The 10797-nt window shown below is 37.8% G+C and overlaps 1 pseudogene; it reads right to left on the bottom strand.

Annotated features, from left to right (window-relative positions):
- Nucleotides 1-9630: 9630 nt before the first annotated feature.
- On the bottom strand, nucleotides 9631-10211 carry LOC140519086 (GTPase NRas-like; annotated as a pseudogene).
- Between the last annotated feature and the right edge of the window lie 586 nt (nucleotides 10212-10797).

Raw genomic sequence — 10797 nt, 5'->3', positions numbered from 1 at the left:
CTATCTGTACCTCAGTTTCTTCATTTGTAAACTGAAAAGATTGCACTACAAGATCTCAAAGATGCCTTTAAGTTCTAAAGTTCTTTAAATTACCACTAAATAGCCTAAGCTAGGGAATAGCCATTTATCTGAACCTTGGACATCAGCAGGCATTTTTTTAATAGCACATGGGAAAGTATAGCCCATGAAGTTGGAAATAACATTATAGGCCATTAGAGTCAACCTCCTTCCTCATGTAGGGTTTCTCTCTAAAACTACTCCATCAGGTGATTCAGCCTCTGTTTGAATACTTCTAATTGCAGAGAATTCTCTCACAAGATGACCAGTTCCATTTTGGGACCACTCATTATTGTAGGAAAAAAATGCATTGGTTGAAATTTGCCTCCTGCAGCTTCTACCTACTAATCTTAGTGAAATTAAATAAATCTAATTCCTCCTTCAGATGTCAGCTCTTCAAAAATGTTAGGAAAGCTACCTTTTGCAGCTGTAAATTTTTGAATTCTACCCTGTAAGATTACCAAGATTCCTTTAAAACAAAATATAGTACTCAGATTGACACGATACTGAAGATTTGGCTTGACCACAATGGAGTACAGTCCAACTATTCTTCCTCTTGTTCTAAATATTATACTTGGGGCAGCTAAGTGACACAGCAAATAGGGCACTGGTCTTGGGATCAGGATGACTTGCTACTGACATAGGAGTTATTTCTCAATCACTTGTGTCTGCTCAGAGCTTAAACATCTTATATATAAAGATCAACAACAACTTAGAAGGAAGAATAAAAATGAGACAAAGGATATAGTGTACAAATATGTCAATTCCAATCTGACTTGCTTAAATTACTGATACTAAAAACTCAAAAGAGGATAAAGGAATAGATCTTGACATGGATTGTCACCATTTCTTGAGAAAGTTGAACTGGTTAAAAATTATTCCCCATAATGAGGCAATCAAAAGAACCTAGAAACCATCCTAAAGCAACAAACGTATATTCCTTGTCAAGCAGAGTGATGTGGTAGCCAAAGGCAATAAGGCTTTATGAAATAAATTCATTTGTTAGTGGAGAGACATAGAAGATTAAGAAAATTATCATAAACCAGCAAGAGGAGTAGGGGAGAAAAATTGCTTTAAAGGAAACTTGGCCAGAAACCCAATGGTTAGATCAGTCCTAAGACATTTAAGGATAAAAACTAGAACAAGGAAAAAAAGATAAAACTGAAAAAATATTTTTATAAAAACCTTATTTTTACTATTTATTTTGGTGGAAGATGTGTTAGGATTATTACATCAGTCATTGATGTTAAGTATCAATTGATGTCTATGCAGAAATGTCATAGATTAAACAAAGTAAATTTTAAAAACCTTTCATTAAATGAAATAATAGCAGTAAATAAGTATCTGGTTCAGTTTGTTGTAGAAGAAAATTATGTGGATTCAGAATATCTGGATCAAGTTCTACATCTGCCACTTATTAGTTCTGTAATTTTGGGCAAATCACTCAAGCTGTTTGGGTATCAATCTCCTTAATTGAAAAAGAATAATAGTTGCACTATACATTTCACACTTTTCTTAAGCATCAATGCATTTTTAAGCATAAAAAAAATTTGTTGTATGAAGGACTTTACCCAGTGCATAATGTGCTGGAAGAAAATAATAGGAGTTTCTACATCTACATCTTTTATATTCAACCAGGTAAAAACCAATTCACTTTCAGTATGGAATTGTCACCATTCTGAGAACATATAGTGGTTTTCATCATTGTGGTCCACTTCTCGCATTTGAAACTCTTAATTCTATGTGACAAATTTCACTGGGTTGTATAGTTAGCAGGAAACTTTCTATAAGAAGGCTATACTTCTGCATGAACTGTCCCTAAAATTTTATTGGACCCAGACACTCAATTTTACTTTAGTTGGAAAGGAAGTTTATGCTTAACATTGAAAATGTTATGTCCAAATACATAAGTGATTTAATAACTTTTCTTGCAAGATGCCAAAATTTTTCCAGACCAAATGGACTAACTCACAATTTCACCAAAGTGTATTGGTATACTAGTCTTCCCAAAGTTCCTCTAATACTATTTTCATCTTTTATCATCATTGCCAATTTTCTGGGTATAGGAAAAAGATTCACAATTGTTTTAATTTACATTCCTTTTAGTCAGGAATTTAGAGAATTTTTCATGCTGTTGTTGATACTTTCATTTTTTATTTTAAGAATTTTTTTGTATAATTTAGCACTGATATATCAAGAAATTACCTTCTCATATATATTTATGCTAAATTGTTATATTTTTGCACATCAGACTTCATTAAAAGTATTTGATGCAAACATTTTCCCCCCAATTGATAGCTTCTTTTCCTTTCAGATTTATTGTAGAATATGGTGTAAGTTTCTGGCATACACTTAATTTCTTCCAGATTACTTTCTAGTTTTCTTCACAGTTCTTATCTAATAGGGAATCTTAGTAATTTATGATTTTGGCTCCATCAGAAAATGAGTTATTGAGTTTTATTATTTTGATTGTTCTTTTGGTCAGCTTTTCATTTTTTACATAAAAAGCTAAATGATTTTGATGATTTTTGCTACATAATATAGTCTGAAGTCTGTAAATGATATTCCACCTTTGTCTCTATCTTTGTTCTATTATTTCCCTTCATATTCTAGAATTTTTTAATCCTCTAAATGTAGTTTGATATTATTTTATCTAAACTCATAAAATTTCTATTAGGTTTGGTGATTGTTATCATATTAAAACTTTAAATTAATATTGGTATTATTGTAATATCTATTCTATTGGCACACCTTAGCCACAATCACTTAATTTTTTAAAAAAGATTATTTTGTAATTTAATTTAAAGAGGGATTGGATGAACTCTGGTAAATTGATTCTCAAATTTTCTTTTAAGATTTTTGTTTATTATTTAACATTATTTTCTTTTTAAAATTTGATCTCTGAATTTTTCCCCTTCCTCCCACACCCCTCCAATACCCACTGAGAAGGCAAGCAATATGATATGAATTATACATATGCTATAATAAAACACATTTCCGTATTAACCATATTCAAGCATAAAGAGCAAGATAAATAAAAGGTGAAAAATTATACTTCAATTTGCACATCAATATCTTTCTGAAGGTAGAATTTTTTTTTTTTATCACAAGTCCTTTGGTATTCTCATGGATCACTGTATTGATCAGAGTAGCCAAGTCTTTCATAGTTGATTATCATTGCAACATTCCTGTTACTGTACACAGTGATCTCTGGTTTTTCTCACTTCGCTTTGCTTCAAAGTTCATAGAAGTCTTGCCATGTTTTACTTTTTTTCCTGAAGGCACGCCCTCATCATGTTTTATAGTACATCATAATCATATGGCACAACTTGTTCAGCCATTCCCCAATTGATGAGGATCTCCTAGATTTCCATTCTTTGCCACCACATACATACACACACACACACACACACACACACACACTCACACACACAATCTGCTATATTTTTGTACACACAGATCCTTTTCCTTTAATCTCTTTGGGATACAGATCTAGTAGTGGTACTTACTACTGAGTAAAAGGGTATGCAGTTTTATAACACTTTGGCTATAGTTCCAAATTGTTCTCCAGAATGGTTGAGCATTTCATTAATGTAATTCTCTAACATTTATAATTTCTGATAGGTGTGTGAGATGGTACCCAAGATTTGCCTTTTCTAATCAAGCAATTTAGAGCATTTTTTCATGACTCTAGATAGCTTTGATTTCTTCTTCTGTAAACTGCTTATTTATATCCTTTAAGCATTTTTCAATTGGGTAATGGCTCCCATTTTTAAAATTTTGACTCAGTTCTATACCAAGTATGTTTTGAGAAAGGAATCACAGAAATCTGTAATTGTTTTATATTACGCCATTGTCTATGGTACCTTTTAGCATAATATAATCTCCCTGTTTATCTCTTTTAATTAGGTTTATTTTTGCTTTTGCATTGTCTGAGATCCTGATTATTGCCCCTGCCTTTCTTTACTTAAACTAAAGCATATTAGAGTCTCTTCCAGCCTTTTATTTTAACTGTGTGTATCTTTCTGTTTTAAGTGTATCACTTGTAAACAATACATTGTTAGATTATGGTTTCTAATTCACTCTGCTACCTGTTTCTATTTTATGGGTGAGCTCCTCCCATTCACAATTATGATTACCCAAATTTCCTTCCATCTCATGTCCTCTGTTTCTTCCTTTCTCTTTTTATTCCATACCTCATCAAAAGTCTATTTTATTTCTAACTAAATTTCTAATTTATTGCCTTATTTAATCCACTCACCCATTTATCATTTCTCCCCTTCTTTTGTCTTGTTTTTCTTACACAACAAAGTATATGTGCATGAATGTATATGTATATACACACATATACATATATATGTGTGTGTGTATACACACACACACACACACACACACACACACTTCCCTCTTTGAGCCAATTCTGATGAGAGTGAGGTTTAAACATTGCCCACTGACTCCCTCAATTTCCTCTTCATTGTGAAAGCTCTTCCTTGTGCACCACTTTAATGTCTTTTATGTTTACTGTTTTATGCTTTTTTTGAGTCTTCTGTCTGAATGTCAAATTTTCTTTCAGTTCTGGTCTCTCCATAAGGAATGTTTAAAAGTCATCTCATTAAATATCTCTTTTTTTTCTCCGAATGATGACAGTTTTGCTGGGTATATTATTCTTGATTTTAATCCTAACTCCTTTGCCTTCTGGAATATTGTATTCCAGATCCTTTGTTCATTTAATGTGGAAGCCACTAAATCTTCTGTGATCTTGATTGTGGCTCCATAATATTTCTTTTTTTCTATTTTTCCTATATCATCCTTATCTCTTTAATTTTTCTAGGAATTACTATTGGGTTTGGATCCAATTTGCATTTTTCATTGAGGCTTTTTTATAGCTTTTTCATGTTGTTGTCTTCTTCTGAGTTTATATTTTGGTCTTCCCTGCCACAGTTGTAACTATTTATGGTCAAAGTTCGCTCATTTTCCTTGATTTCTTGATTCTGAACTTTATGTTAAAGTTGGGTTCTACTTACTTGGGGTGGGGAAGCACTGTTTCAAGCTTTAGGGTTTTTCATGCTACTGTTCTTATAGTTCTGAAGGTCTGAATGTTTTTGATGCTTCCAAGGTGGTGTGCTCCTGGGAGAAGCACGGTCAGTGCTCTCCTATTCTGTGCTCTGGTCTTTACCAGAAAGGAACTCATGTTCCCTATAGCCATAAGTGCTAGTGCTCTTCTGCTTTGGAACTATGAACAGGGTCTCTGTTCCCTTGTGACTGACCCATCAGCACTCCTCTCTGCCCTGGAACTGCAATTGCAACCCACAACTGTGTATACGCAACAGAGTTGCAAATCAGTGCCACCTAAACCCAGTGTGAGCAAAAGGTTTCCTGTCATTTCTTCCTGACAAGTGGTCTTTACCATCTCTGGGCTGAGAGTTCCCAGTGCTGCTGCTGCAGCCACTGTAGCTGCTGGTGCTCGTGTGGGCTTTGAACAGACCTCCACCCCAGTATCACACTCTTCTCTTGCCAATGTTTCAAGTTTTCTTAGGCCAGAAATTGTCTCACCCCTACTTTTTGTTGGTTCTTCCATTCTGAAATTTTATTTCAAGTATTATTCCAAAGTTGTTTGAAGGTGAATGTTGGGAAAGTTCAGCTGGGTGGCTGCCTCTAATTCACCGTCTTGGCTTCATGCCAAGCCACTGTTTTGTTACTCTTCCCAAATTTTTTTTAGAATTTTTGTTATTTAAATAGGCACTACTTTTCTACTGCTTTTCTTGGATTGTGTAATTTTATATTAAAAAAAAACAACAAAAAAAAACCTTGGATTTTTTGGGTTTATTTTGTAACCTGTGATTTTACTCCAGCTATCATCTTTTTTTATTATTCCTTAGCATTTTCTAAGTAAATCATTAATTAATTAGCAAATAAGGAAAGTTTTGTCCCCTCTCTGTTCAACTTTATGCCTTACTTTCTTTTATTACTGCTACCACTACACTTTCTAGAGCTATATTAAGTAATAGCAGGAAAATGAGTCTGCATTCTTGTTTCACTCTGTATTGACTGGGAAAGTTTCTAAATATATATATATATTTATTATAAAGCATAAATGAGTGTTCTACTTCGTTAAAGGCTTTTTATGTACCTGTTATGATAATCATACGCAACCTATTCAGGAAAGATTGCTAGGCTGCTTCTGTCTGGCTCCTTCAAGAAGAAGCCAGTTCTCAAGGAAACCCAGAAGATGGAAGAAGTAGGAAAGAAAAACATTTCAGATGAAAGTACAATTGCCACTTGTGGAGCAATCATTGCAGAGAGCATAGCAAAATGGATATGTAACTTCATAATGGGTAGAATGAAAGTTGGATTGTGTCAAAGAGAATGGGAATAAAGAAGAAGGCCATAGGTAATGGATGATAACTAGGGATTCCAAACACTGGGAGGAGGATATGATGGAGTGAGTTTGTTAATCCTTGATGAATTATGGGGTGAACTGTCAACATCACTACAGTTTTAGCCTTAGGGTAGAGTCCTCTTACTATATTAGGTATCTCAGGCAAGGAGAACTGAGTGGGGAGACAATGAAATGGAATTTTTCTCCTTTTCCTGCAGGCAGAATAGGACGGAAGACTAATTGGGGGATCAGGAAGCAATAATGTCTTTCTTAGTTCCCAGTAGTTAGAAAAGGTCAGGTGAGCAGACTGACTTGTGATGGAATGATGTCATTCTTCCCCTGCAGGCCAAGAAAAGTATTCCCAGGCCTGATCAATATGTAAGTTAACTTTTATCAAATGTTTTCATGGTAACTTATATTTATGATACAAAACTTATTTTCAAAATATAGAAAAAAAGCCATTCTACCAAATTCATTTTATGAAACAAATATAGCACTGAAACCTAAACTAGTGAAGAATAAAGGAAAAAAAAGCTATAGATCTATCTATATCTATAATGAAATGTTACAAAAATTGAAAATTAAATCTTAGCAAAAATAACTACAAGAATACATGTATTTACCATAACCAAGTTGGAGTTTTACTAGTTATGTAAGGATGGTTCAACTTTAAGAAGGAAGAAACATAATTATCTAAGAAGCACCCCAAACCAAATAATTATAAGCTATAAAAAAAACTTTTGAGAAAATGTAGCACTCATAAACAAATTACTCTAAAAAGCATAGGCACAGAAATGTTCTTTTAAAATATGATAAATGTGAATCTGAAAACAAAAAAAAAAAACCCTCTATATGCAATTGGAAACAATTAAATTTTTTTCCAATAAATATAGAAGTAAATCAAGAATACCCTTTCTTTCCTCTCTTACTCAACATTGTGCTATGTATACTAGAGAAAATAGAGATAAGGCAACACACTTTGAGTTACAAACATGGACAAAGAGGAAACAGGATTATTTCTATTTGCTAAGGATATGATTATTTACTTAGAAATCCCAGCAAATCATCAAAGAACTTAATTGAAACATTTAAGCTTCAGTAAAGTAGCAGGATATAAAATAAATCCCCCCAATTATCAGCAATTATATAATGCAATAACAAAATCCAAGAGGAAATAATAGAAAGGAAAGTCCCCCTAAAAATTCTTAAAAATGCTTAGAGTAACTGAAACTCAATCTGCCAAGGTACACTAAAGACATAGAAGTACAACTGCAAACTGCTTTTTTTAAAACTATAACCAATAACTGGAGGGATATTCATTACTAATGGTTGGCTCACATAAATGACAAAAAAAAGGTACCTAAATTACTTTACCAAGTTAATACTGTACCAAAGTGGAAATAAATAGGTTTAGAAACACTTCTGGATATCAAATTAATATTAAAAAATCAGTAACTATCAAAACTGTTGGTACTGGTTATAAAATAGAAAAGTAAATTAATGAACCAATAAATCTAAAAAATAACCATAAATAATAGAACTCATTAACTTAGTGTTTTATAAATTCAAAAACATAAATTATATGTGAAAGAATTCTGAATTTGTTAAGAAATACAGGAAAATCTGGGTAGTATGACAGAAATTAAATTTTAACCATCATCTTACCTATCATTCCATAGTTTCCTCTCTCTCTCTCTCTTTCTGTCTTTCCATATATGTATATACACACAAATACACACACATACATATGCATAGATATATTTCTATCAAATTAGGTATGTAGGATAATTTTGAATAGTTATAGCTTAAAAATATTTAAAAGAAAATGAGATCAAGTATCTTTCATATTTATGGCCTTGCAAAATTTCTTAAACAAAGGTCAAGTCAAGAAATATTTTTTTAAATAAACAATCCAACAAAATTTATTTGTAATAAATCCTGGAACTGAAGAAAAATAGCCAACTTTGAATAGGAGGGCAGTTTTAGAATCCCTCATACTCTCAACTGAAATAGGGGATTGCCCACATGCCCTTTTTACCAGCACTTCCAGGGTGGCACAGAGATGCCCAGGCCAGACACCTCCTAAGTAGATAGACAGAACCTGAGTCTCTGCTGAGAGTACTCACAGCCTGCCCCCCACCTCAGCCCCACTTCTCCCAGAGGCATCAAGACAGTGCAGCTCACAGCACGATCTAAAGATAAAGATTTAGCTGCTAGGGACAACTAGGTGGCACATAAGATACAGCATTTACCCTGGAGTCAGAAGGATCTGAGTTCAAATCAAGCCTCAGACTAGCTGTGTGGCCTCAGGTAAGTCACTTAACTCCATTGCCTACCTTCCCAAAATTCAAGTCAAATGAAACATAACAATCACAGTAACACTGACGGCACTTCCCACTCAAGGCTTCCTCCTAGCAGGAGGCAGGCGTACCCTCTACCCCACCCCACCCCCCTCTCTGCTAGGGCAAGTGCTTGGAAGATACATAAAGGTCTATGCTATCAGGCAATGTGAGTGACACAAAAAGCCATCCCGAGTCTGGTCTTGGGGAGCACGGAATGGAGGCCACTTCGGGGCAGGGCCCCTCCCCAACACCACAGCCATGGTCTTCCAGGACACACGCATCAAACACAAGTCCAGAGGCAGGAGGGAGAATCACTAGTGCCCAGGTGTTGTAGGTCTCTGTTGGGGAAGCATGACTTCCCACGGAAGGGAAGACCCAAGAAAGAAAAGCCCACTTACAGCTCCCAGAAGGAGAGAGGAGGCTGCCAACGACAGGTGCCAGATGGAGAAGAAAGTGGTCAGGGACCCAGCTGTCTGTGGTGCCTGGGCAGCCAGAGAGGCCAGGGCAGGCTGTGGACAGCAGGAGGTGCGGGGGAGAGGGCGGCGCGGCGGAGTCTTTTCCTGCCTGTTAAGGATACCGAGGCAGTGAGGTAGACATGCCTTCTCAAAGAGGGGTTGGGGGGGAAGCAAAATCCAAAAAGCATGAGTGGAGAAGTGATGACGAGTCCCACCATGAGGCTCCTGGAGAAATCTCAGCGAGACCCAGCAGGGCTGTGACCCACAGGAGTACAGCGAAGAGCAGACAAAAGGCCAGGTCCACGTGCAGGCCTGGAGGCTGGCAAAGGGCTGGGGGAGGCTGGGTGCTGTTGAAGAAGGTCTAGGGGTGGGACCAGGAGGGAGGGGGTGCACCTGCTCACAGGATCGTGCAGTGCCTGAACCCGCAGCCCTGGTCCTGCTCAGGAGAGCGCTCAGGGAGGCGCTTGAGCTCCTTTGACCTGTGACCCCTGGATCTCCCTGACCAGCTCATGGAAGGCATGCTACCCGCCCGGCCCGGTCTTGGCTGAGGTCTCCACGAAGGGGACCCTGAAAGTCTTGGCCAACTTCCTGGCCCAGAGCGGGGGGTGGGGGTGGGGGTGGGGGGTGGTGATGTGGGGGGGTCACCAGGCAGTTGACCTTGTCGGTCTTGTTGGCCACCAGGACGAGGGGAATGCGGTCAGTTGTCCTTGACCCTTGACCCTCCCAGGAGATGTTCACATCTATGAAGGACTTGATGTCATCCACGGTATAGACGCAGAGGAAGTCCTCCCCCTAGCGCAAGAATTCCTGGCGCTGGCTCTGGTGCTCTCCACTGCCCCTAGGATATCCAGTTCGCAAGAGTTCGCCATCACCACCAACTGGGTGCGGTAGGAATCTTCAAAGGTGGGCAGTTCCTGAGATCAGCTGAATGGTCAGGGGGGCCTTGCAGCTGCCCATCACCACCACCTTGTACAGCATCTCGGCTCTGCTCCTGACTGGTTACCCTTTCCAAGCTGTAGATGGAGCTGAGCAGGAAGATTCAGGGAGATCGGGAGGCAGGGAAGAAAGGGCAGAAACAAGCCAGGAGTAGGAGCCTGGCTAGTGGACTGGTCTGGACTGTCTGGGCCACTTGGAGGGCAGGACCAGGAAGGGGTTGGCCTGGGAAGGGAGGTCGAGGGAGTTTGCAGCTGCAGGTGGATGCGGCTTTGTGTATCCGCTGGGAGAGAAAGGGGGGAGGGGCGGAGAATGGAACATTGTGTATCCAAGAGGGCTCGAATTGCCAGGGCAGGAAAGAAGGAACGTAGTGCAGCTGATCTTTGCAACTCTTGCAAAGAGTTTTTGTAGAGAGAAGGAATGCAATCTGAGTCCTGAAACCTATTGCTATGGGACTGTCTCTTCACTGGTAGAGATTAATGTCCTGCTCCTGAGTGAAGCATGGGACAGAGTTGGCAAGGGAGGAAAGATGGTCTCTTTAGGCTCTTTCGGGCTTCTTTTTTTCTCCCTCTTGAGAGAGAAGACATATGGGATTCTAACCTCTCTTCAGTGCCATGAAGTGAGGGAGACT

The sequence above is a fragment of the Notamacropus eugenii genome, chromosome 1 (assembly GCF_028372415.1).
Source record: "Notamacropus eugenii isolate mMacEug1 chromosome 1, mMacEug1.pri_v2, whole genome shotgun sequence".
In the NCBI taxonomy this organism is placed as follows: domain Eukaryota; kingdom Metazoa; phylum Chordata; class Mammalia; order Diprotodontia; family Macropodidae; genus Notamacropus; species Notamacropus eugenii.
Note: the sequence above shows the minus strand (reverse complement) of the source record. Positions and strands in the feature narration are given on the sequence as shown.